This window comes from Emydura macquarii, unplaced genomic scaffold, assembly GCF_026122565.2.
Source record: "Emydura macquarii macquarii isolate MOO-44397 ecotype Brisbane River unplaced genomic scaffold, CSIRO-AGI_Emac_v2 contig_3035, whole genome shotgun sequence".
Classification (NCBI taxonomy): domain Eukaryota; kingdom Metazoa; phylum Chordata; order Testudines; family Chelidae; genus Emydura; species Emydura macquarii.
Genome location: NW_027133172.1, coordinates 352,084 through 360,927, shown reverse-complemented (window position 1 = coordinate 360,927; position 8,844 = coordinate 352,084). Strand labels below are relative to the sequence as shown.

Genomic DNA, 8,844 nt, shown 5'->3' with positions numbered 1-8,844 from the left:
GGGTAGCTCTACCCTTGCAATCAATGCAGACCCAAATGTCCCAGCCTGATGTAGGAAGCACTGGGTGCCCAAAAGAAGGAATCAGTAGGCGGTGCTGTCCCCTCACGGTCAGTGCTCACCCCAGCATGGTGCTGGGGGCGCTGTGCTGCAGAAAGCGGGGTGGGGGCTCACTAGCGGGTGCTCTCCCCTTGGATTCGGGGCTGACCCATATATCCCAGCCTGGTGCTGTGCTGGAGCGAGCGCTGGTTTTCACATTAGAAATAACCAAATCCATGGCACCGCTTCTCACTGAACATCCCCTTGGAACGTATCTCATTGGAGGGGTCTCAACTCTGGTCTCCTGGCGAAGCACCCTCTCCAGTGGTTCCATTCTGCCACATCATCTAAAACCCACTTCTGTTTTCTTTCGACACGGGATTCCGCATTCACTTCCTGGTACCCATCTGTCCCACTCCAGAGGTGGCTGCAATTCATTAATCACAGTCCATCTGTCCCTAAAACTCTCATGCTGTTTACCCAACCGGCTCGCTGTTTGCAAACCCCTTGGCTCCCACCAAACTGACCCATCCAGCTGGCACAGATCTCTTCCCCTTGTTTGTGCAGAGTCCCATGATGACATAGATTTGAGAATATATAAGTCGGGTGGGTGCTCCCTGGCAGTTATTCTCAGCATTGGAGCATCCCGTTTGCTCCAGCCTCCCCAGTTGCTCTTCGTGCTGAGCTGTGAGACGAAGCGAGAGCCACAAAGCTCTGACTGTCCAAGGAGAAGGGCAGGTGAGTGTGTACCACTGGCTGCGAGATGGGGACGGAGGGCTCAAGGGAGTGAATGAAGTAGAAGAAGAGCTGGAATTGGGATCACTCTAGGTAATTACCCATCCCACACCTTCCTACAGACCCCATTCTCAGAAATGAGGATAGAACCCAGGAGTCCATACTCCTAGACCCCCCTGCTCTACTCCACTACACCGCACCGACCTTCCAGAGCTAGGGTCATAAGAACATAAGAACGGCCATACTGGGTCAGACCAATGGTCCATCTAGCCCAGTATCCTGGCTTCTGACAGTGGCCAATGCCAGGTGCTAAAGAGGGAATGAACAGAACAGGGCAATCATCCAGTGATCCATCCCATCGGCCATTCTCAGCCTCTTGCAAACAGCAATCCTTGCCAGTCCTGGCTAATAGCCATTGATGGTCCTATCCTCCATAAAATTATCTAGTTCTTTTTTTTAACTCTGTTATATTCGTAGCCTTCACAACATCCTCTGGCAAGGAGTTCCACAGGTTGACTGTGCATCATGGTGAATACACACCTGGGAACTGAGCAAGGAGTGGAAGTCTGAGTGGCAAAGACCAGGGATTCTATTTGCTAACAGGGATATGGGCTGTATTTAGGGAGCGGTCTATATTTGGGTGGCTGGGACTGGATGGGAGTCAGCACCCCGTAGATTGGGAAGGCCGCCATACCCTTCCCTGTGACACCCTCTGTGAGCTTCCCTTCTAGTTGCCGTGATGCTCAGATTCTTCCCTGCGCTCCTCTACCTGCTCCTCCTTTCCCTGCCGGGCCCCAGCTCTAGCTCTGAGGACGATGATGGCACCGTGGTGCTCACCACCAGCGGCCCCATCCGGGGCAAACGCCTCCCGACTGACTCTGGCTCCGTGACGGCCTTCCTGGGTATCCCCTACGCCGAGCCCCCCGTGGGGGCCTTGCGCTTCCAGAAGCCGCTTCCCCACCAGCCTTGGAGCCACGTCCTGGAGGCCACCAGCTTTGGCAATGCCTGCTACCAGTCTCCGCTTACTGGCTACCCTGAGGCTGAAATGCTCACACCCAAAATGCCACAGTCCGAGGACTGCCTCTTCCTCAACGTCTGGGTGCCCCATCCCCGGCCCTCCGTGCCTGCCCCTGTCATCATCTGGATCCACGGTGGGGGGTTCTTCTCAGGTGCAGCCTCCCTCGACCTCTATGATGGGCGCCTCCTAGCTGCTACCGCGAACGTGATCGTGGCCTCCATGAACTACCGGCTGGGGGCGCTGGGCTTCCTGTCTCTGCCCCCGGCTGCCCCGGGGAACGCCGGCCTGTTTGACCAACGCCTGGCGCTGCGCTGGCTGTGGGACAATGCGGCTGCCTTCGGTGGGGATACGTCCCTTTTCATGCTCGATGGCCATGACGCTGGGGCTGCATCTGTCGGCTTCCACCTCCTCTCCCCAGGGAGCCAGTCTCTCTTCACCCACGCCGCGATGCTGAGTGGAGCCCCGAATGCACCGTGGGCTTGGGTTTCACTCAAGGAGGCCAAGAAAAGAGGCCGGATGCTGGGGAGACTCCTGGGTTGCTCCAATGACAACAATACTGCCCTGGTAGGCTGTCTGCAGGGGAAGGAACCAGGGGAGTTTCCCAAATATGAGTACTCTGTCTTGAACCGCAAGAAGCAGCTGCAGTTCCCATTTGTGCCAACACCAGATGGGGATTTCCTCCCTGACACACCACCAAGACTCCTGCAGGCCAGGCATGGCCAACCTAAACCTATCGGAACTGGTTTCAATGCCAACGAAGGCTCCTACATACTATACTTTGGTGCCCCCAACTTTAACCTGGAGAATGCCAGCAACATCGGCTGGGAGGAGCTTCTGCAGATGGTGAAGTTGATGGTTCCAGGGGCACCAGAAAAGGCCATCCAGGCCGTGGCGCAGCGGTACAGCCAGGAGGCGGAGGATCAGGGTGAGGCACGGTACCGATGGGCCATGGATCAAATCTTTGGTGACTACCTATTTGTGTGCCCAGTAGCTGAGATGGCTAAGCAAGAGGCGGAAGCTGGCAGCTCCGTGTACACCTACTACTTTGCCCACCGCACCAGCAGCTTGTCTACACCTGAATGGACGGGGGTGCCACACGGCTCTGAGTTGCCCTACCTATTCGGGACCCCAGCGTCCATGGGAGGAGTCAACCGCACGCTCACAGAGGTTGAGTTAGCGCTGAGCCATAACGTGATGAAGTATGTTGGAGCGTTCGCCAGGAGCGGGTAAGAGAATCCCCCACAAACTTCTTGTCCCTCTGAGCCAGACCGTGAGTGCAGGTGTAACTCTTTCACCAGGTGAACACCACATTCAGGAAGACCCAGCTCAATGGCATGTTAAAGAAGGGGTCCCTTTGAATTATAGATAATCTTATTTGGTTGAAAGCCCTGATTTAGAGCTGAATTTACTTCAGGGAGGTAAAATCTGAGCCCCTAGGTACCAGGTTAGGAATAACCCTCATCAGGATGTTAGCGATCCCAGAATACACCCAACCCACATTCAAGGACACAAGGCTTTTAGCTAGTAGCCAGTGTTCTCAAATCTCTGCCTGCCCTTTCTCAGCCCTTCCACACAAACTCAGGGAATGTCTATGCTAGGGAGACTATACGGGCAAGTCTACAGCACGTATCCTGTAGATACAGCCTGCACCAGATAAGAGTTTGCTCCAACACAGGAGAAACATCACCTGCCCAAAAAACAGGTGCTACATTAGCAAACGCATCTTGCCATCAACATAACTGCAGCAACACTAGGGACTAAGTCAGCAAACCTATGGCAGTCAGGGGTGTGGGTTTTTTGAGCTGCTGTTTTCGAGGGCCACCTCCGCCATCTTACCACAGGCACATCCCTGCTACTTGCCCAGCCTTCAAGCTGAGGGAGGCCATCTTAGCTCATTGAAGGCAGGGGCTTCTGTCCCTTTGGAAGCCATGGGAAAAGACAGCCATCTTTTTTAAGGGCAGCCTGTGGCTTCTGCCTCCTTAAGAGCAATGGGATGTGATGGCTGTCTTTCCTAGAGACAGTAGGAGATAGTCGCCATTTTTTTTTTTAGGCCTGCATGTGACATCATCCTAGGTGAAAGGACAAGTGAGAGAGGCCACCTTAAGTGAGGCCAAAAGATGGTTTCAGACTCCTTTCCAGTTCATATCCTCCTATCTGTGCCCCCGGTGTCGTTCCCTGTCCCCCCACTCCCATCCCCACCCCATGGTACTCTGCTCCCCACACTTCCTCTTCCTATGTCTGTGAGCACAAAGAATGTACATCTTCCCTGGGGGAAATCTGGCTTCAGTCCCATTGCAAACAATGGAAAACAGGAGCCATCTTTCTGGGGGTGAAGGGATGCATCAAAGGATACTCAGGCTGGGGTCAGGTGGTTTGTGGCAGCCATCATAACTCAGGCCGGCTGTGGCTTCGATCTCATGGAGAACAACAGAAGACAGTGGCCATGTTTATAAAGGGCAACCTGTAACATCACCCCATAACAGAAGAATGGGAGGCAGCAGCCATCTTACCTGAGGGCAGCCTGTGGCTTCACTCTCATTGGAAACAAAGGATGGCAGCCATTTTACAAAGGGGCCAAACTTTTCAAGTTGGCTCATAAGCTTCCTTGCATCTGGGATGTCAGACACCAGCTGGAGCACATTCCCATCCCCACCAAGACCCAGTACTAACCTCTGTGGGACATATCCATTTTCTACACAGGAAACCCTTGGTGAAGGGGGTTACCGGGCAGCAGTGGCCCGCCTATGACCCCACAAAGCAGAACTTTGAGCGCATCAGCCTGAAGCCACCCCAGGTTGAGAAGACATCGCCTGTCCGGCACTGTGAATTCTTGGCATCACAGCTCTCAGAGAAAGCAAGGGCCACAGGTGAGTATCAGAGGGGTGAGAGGTTGGGCGCCCTCGAGTGGAAGGGCCCCATGTCTCCCCACCCATCTGAGGCAGCCAATCCCCTCCCCCCTGGGGCTGAATTGGAGATCGCTCCTCTCAAGAAGCCAAAGATCCCAGGTCCCATTTCAATGGAATATTCTGGCGTTCTACAGGTTCCCCGTTCTCCTGCCTGGGGGAGTTCTCACATCCCCTGAAAATTCCAGAACCCATCTGATGTGGGGCAACACTAGGTTCCACCCTATCTTCTGCTCCTCTGGGTAGGAGGATGACAACCATGTTTCCTCTCCAAGGCCATCCCATTTACCCTCCATTCCATAGGAAGAAGCATGAGCTCAGAGGGGGATTCCCAGCAGGGAGGGTGGGGGGGAGGGATGGATCCACAGACTGTGGGGACTGGGACCAGGAGACCCATAATGGTACAGAAGAGAAAGGAGGCAATCAAAGAATAACACAAAGCTGGCTCTGGTGGGGGGGGGCTTGAACACTGTTTCACGATGTAGGCCAAAGAATGAGAAAAAATCCGACAGCCGTTGGGAATCCTGGGTGCCAGGGGTGCCCTTATGAGAGGCAGAACCTCACCTCATACTTTGGACAACGGGGTTCAAAGATGCTGGATAAGGAACTCCAGCGGCACAGCATCCTCTGTCGCTAAAATGTAGCACTGGGGGGAGCACTGACTGTGTGGGGACGGCCCATTGCTAAGCCCCCCACGTCACTCTCTGCAACAAAGTGCTCCCTAGTGCATGGGATTAGCATTGATTATAAGGGGTCAGCATCCCATATTGAGCCCGTGCAGCACATGGTTTCCCTTGTAACTTTCCCCTCCCATTTGCAAGCGGGCCTAACCCTGCATCATCTGAGCTCATCGCCACGGCTGTTAACCCCATTTGCTGTGTATCCCGCAGGAGCAGACCCAGGACGTGCCCAGCTCGAGGCCAGTGAATGAAGAACTGAGCAAATACAGTCACCTGCTGAGGGGCTCCCTCCCTGCACACAAGAGCATCCAGTTCCTGTTCGCGCCTCTTGATTCATTACCAAGGCTCCTGCTAATAAACCCACTGAGCATCCACAGATCAACCCTCCGTGTGCAATTCCTCCACCCGCTGTGCATTAAAGGATATTCGGTCTGCAGACACTGCCCGGGTGTGTGAGGTTGGTTAGTTCCTCCTCAGCAGGAAGTGAGAGAGAGAGAGAGAGAGAGTAGCTGTGTATGCGGATGTGCTGGCTGGTGAGAGAAACGTGCTGAGATAATGATGGACACAGATTACACGGGGAAGTTGTAAATGGTCCTCTGTGGTTTGAAGAGGCAAATGACAAAGCCGAGAGGTCACACTATGCACCCAGAGTTAGAACTAGAACCCAGGAGTCCTAGCTCCCAGCCTCCCTTGGTCTAACCAATGAGACCCCGGTCACCGCCCAGCCCTAGGATAGAACCAGGCATTTGAGCTTTTATCTCATACTTCTCTAACCCATTAAACCCAACTCTCGTCCGCAAGCTGGGGATAACACCCTGGAGTCCAAACTCCCAGTCCCCTTCTGCTCTAACTTCTAGACCCCACTCCCCTCCCAGTCCTTGGGATAGAACCCAGGAGTCCTGACTCCCAGCCTCCATGCTCTAACCCACTGGACCCCCTCTCCTTGCTGTTGCTCAGTGGATAGTGAGGAAGAGCCGTAGAGTCCAGGGAGCCTCAGAACATTGTTGGTTTATTGATGGCAGTTGCAGGCCCCTACATGATACAAGCCACAGAGACGGGTACTTCCCCAGTCAGCTGACAGCACACAGGGAGGAGGCTTTGTGAGTATAGGGACAGGGGGAGCTCCCCGCATGCACACAGCACTCCCTTCCCAACACCCCACAGCCCTGAGGTCCACTCAGTCTTCTGCCTCCGTGATCAGGGGTTTGTGGGGTCTCGGGCAGGGTCAGCTGCTCACTTGCGGGCTGGGCTGAGCCTCCACAACTCACTACGCATTGATGGGAATGCACATATAATCCCAATAAATACATCGAGTGATACTAACAACACTAAATTACTCCACTCTGGCCGGCATGAACCTCGTGGCTGCTGCTCCCTGGGGGGGCTGCTGCTCAGGTCCAACTAGCATGGAGCTGGTGGGGGGCTGCTGTGCTAGCAGACATGTGGCTTGAGGAGCTTCTTCTCCTCTCCCGTGGGCTCAGGATTCTGGGGAGCTCCTGCACCCAGGAGCTCAGGGGGTGCTCTGGCGTGGGGGGCTGCTGCTGCTCCCTAGCGGTGGGCTCCTCCTTTGCTCCTGCATTCAGAGTTCAAAGCTGGGGTTCCCTGGGGGTCTGCTTCTCTGCTGCAGCTGGGGTCCCGGCAGGCCTGGGGCTTGTGGGGGCTGCTGGGCACAGAGCTCGGAGCGGCTCGACCAGACCTCCATATCACAAGAGCCTCACACACACCCTGTAATCTTCAGCATCCCCCCAAGGGGGTTGCAGACCCCAGGCTGGGAGCCACTGGCCTACACAGAGTTCTTGGGGTTCACCTCATCCCCAGAAGGAATCAAGATGAAATGGGCAACGCATGCACACATTCTCCAGCGGCTGGAATAGGCATCATTTGAACACACACACACACACACACACCTCAGTGTCTGAAGAACTAGCTGTCTACGCAGAGCTGGACAGAACATTGAAAGAAAAGATACATGCAAGCCAACTGAAAATCCTGGTAACCCTGGCGGGTGACTTGTCTGGATCAACAGGAGAACAAACAGGATGGGGACGCACTAAATTATCTCCAGGAAAAAACTCACCTGACAAATATTCACTCCTAACCCACAGCCCCTGGCTATCTCATCACAGTCTTCACCCTCCCATTCCCCCCACTCCATACAGCTCCACCGATGCCCCTCCGTCCCCATCTGCAGCCCCCTGCTATCACAGCTCTGGGCTCCATCCCCTCCAGTTCTGCCGATCACCATCAATCCTCCATCAGTCCACCATCAATCCCTGTAACCTGCCCCTATCCCAGCCCTCACTTCTCCCCGCTCTCCACAGCTCTGCTGATGCCCCTCAGTCCTGACCCACAGCCTCTTGATATCCCACTTCTGGGCTTCGTCCAAGCAACAGCCCTCCCATTTTCCCTGCAGTCCCACTCAGCAGAAATTCCCCTCCCCTGTTGCTACACCAGATATCTATGCTAAATCGCCTTTAGGTATTCCATATTGCCCCCTACCCTGAAATCTACATGTGCTTTATTTGGACACAGAATTCCCCATTCATTTCCTGGTACACAGCTGCTGCTCCCCAGAGATGGCTGCAAATGAGGGATCATGGCCCATCTATCCCTCGATTCTCACACTGTTTAACCAACTATGTATCTGTTTACAAAGCTCTTGGCTCCTACCCACAATCGGCTCAGCTCCCCCTCCCTCTGTGTGTGCAGAGCCCAATGAGGTCACAGATATGAGGATTAATAAGTCCCCGTGGCTGCTCCCTGGCTATGATATTCGGCACCTGAAGCATCCACTCAGCTCCCGCAGCAACTGATCCCCTTCGTGCTGAGCCGTGAGACACGGCCGTGACCATGCTAAGGAGAACGGCAGGTGAGTCTGTGCTTCCCACTGCCTCCGAGATACAGATAGAGGGGTCAAAGGAGTGAATGAAGTAGACAAGCTGTAATTGGGATCACTCTAGATAATGGCCCATTTAATACCTTTCCCACAGATCTCATTCACAGAGCTGGGGATAGAACCCAAGGAGCCCTGGCTCCCAGCTCCCCCCACTCTGGAGCACCAGACCCCATTCCTCTCCCAGAGCCAAGGGATAAAACCCAGGAGTCCTGGCTTCCTGCTCCTGTCAATCTAACACACTAGAACCCACTCCCCTCCCAGAGCTGACAATAAAATCCAGGAGTTCAGGCTCCTAGCCCCACCCACCCAACCCCGATCACTAGATCCCACTCCTCGTCCAGAACTAGAATCCGAATTGATGCAGAGCAGGGAACACATCAGGGAGCCAGAGCATGGGTGCAACGGACCAGGGCTGTATCTGCTACAGGAGATGCAGGCTGATATAGGGAGTTCCTGCCTGCTTTCTCTGTTTAGGTGGCAGGATCTTCATGGGAGTCAGTACCCCCTGGAGGGGAAAGACCCCATATCCTGTTCCCTATAACTCTTCTGCGGTGGGGTTTCCTTCCAGCTGCCGTG

General features: G+C 54.5%; 1 pseudogene; it reads left to right on the top strand.

The window, feature by feature from the left end:
- The first annotated feature begins 1,510 nt into the window (after nucleotides 1-1,510).
- LOC137141262 (acetylcholinesterase pseudogene) lies at nucleotides 1,511-3,019 on the top strand (annotated as a pseudogene).
- Nucleotides 3,020-8,844: the final 5,825 nt, after the last annotated feature.